Raw genomic sequence first — 1,808 nt, forward strand, 5'->3', positions numbered from 1 at the left:
CGACTCAGCGCACGGCCCCGGCGTGGGTCGCATCAGAAAAAAGACCTTGCTCACTTAAAGGGTAGGAAGGCGCACGAGGTCTCCTTTGCGGGCAATGACATGTTCTAGAACTAGGTAGTGGTGATGGCTGCCAGCCATGACGAACGGACGAACGACACCGAATTGTATCGTTTCAGTGGTGAATTTTACCACCGAACAAAACCAAAAACGCACAACTTATGGCTTCCAGACACACGGAAACATCTAGAAATAAGGTAGTGGCCTTGGCCAGCAAAAAGGGGACAGTGCTGGGAAGGCCGACTGTCGACTCCACCCCTGCTGCTACGTGGGTGACCCGAGGCCAGTCTATTTATCTGCCAAAGGAGGTTCAAGACGAAACCGACAATGTGTCATGGAACAGGGGCTTTGCCGAATATCTGACAAGCAGCATTTTTAGCGTCCAGAGAGGGGACTGCTGTCCTCGTTTTGCAGAAAAGAAAACGGAGGCTAGAGGGAAGATTCCTTACCCCAGGTCGCACGCACAGCACATCTGGCACGTCCACTCCAGGGATCATCGGGAGCAATGGGAACCACCCGAGGACAGAACTAGCGGAAAAACAGCAGGCTTTGCGGTCACGTCATCCGAACTGCTTACCCCGCCTTGGACTCGCTTGCGCCACACTGCATCAGTCATTCCTTAGTGTGGAGCTGGGATTCCCGGATCCAAACTCGATACCCCCGGGAGACGCAGCAAGGCCTCCCACCTCTGACAGAAGTGCCATGAAGTCAGTGCTGGCTACAGGTGGCCGTGGACCCCCCAATTCAGCGAGGTTTCACCAAGCCCCTAGCCGAGCACGTGCTCAGATTTCCCAGTGGTGAACCCCAGCAGCAACCCTGCAGGAGATAGTTCTTGCAGCAAAGAGGAGGAGGTTCAGCTGCAGCAGTGTACCCCGCTTCCCTCAGGTAAAATCAGGTCGCCGCCTGCCTTCGATAGTGATTCCCCGGGAGTGTCAGACCTCACTCCTCCAGGGTTGGGGACAGGGCAGAAGTGCTGGCTGGGGGCCACCTCAGCCCCGCCCGTGTCCAGAGATTTGATTGCAAGGTCTCAATTCCTGGGAAGGCAGCCAGCCACCTGCAGACGTCACTGAGCTAGTCCCGAAAGTACTCGCCGGTGCTTCTGGCATGAAAACGCTTTCATTTATTTTAAATGTTGCTGCTTTTACAGGACTTTCACGCACTCGGTTTTTTTTTCCTCCTAATTTAATTCGGACGACAGGCCTGCGAGGTGCGCAGAGATGAGAGCGGACAGAGGGAGCCTCAGTGGCATGGCCCTGACTAGGAAGTGGCCGACCCGCCCCCAGCTGCCAGCTCGGAAGGGGTGACACCTTCGCCCTGACAGGCCAGGAAGGGTGACTCACTCTGGTCCTCGGGCAGCTCAGGGGATTCCCACTCAAGTTCCTTCCTGTCAAAAAGAAAGCAAAACTTCGTCCTCAGAGGCAGCTACCATGGGGAGGGGCTGGAAGTCACCTGGGACAGCTCCAAGCAGACATGGGAGGGAGCCGGGGCTATGTCCGGGGGCAGCAAAGGGCATGGAGGGTTCAGGACTGGAGTCCTGTCCTGGGCTTCAGTGCCTCCCATAGAGAGGCATGGGCCTGGCCGCAGGTCAGGGCAATGCCACGTGGACGCCCGCTGCTCATGGCTCAGCAGGAGAGGACCTGTCGCCTGGGCCTGCAGACCACGGGGATGGGACCCTGCCAATGCCACCTGCCATGGCCAGAGTTTCTTGAAGGCAAGCAGCTCGTCGCTCCCGAGCCAATGACAGCCTGTGC

This window comes from Pteropus vampyrus, unplaced genomic scaffold (assembly GCF_000151845.1).
Source record: "Pteropus vampyrus isolate Shadow unplaced genomic scaffold, Pvam_2.0 Scaffold157, whole genome shotgun sequence".
Classification (NCBI taxonomy): domain Eukaryota; kingdom Metazoa; phylum Chordata; class Mammalia; order Chiroptera; family Pteropodidae; genus Pteropus; species Pteropus vampyrus.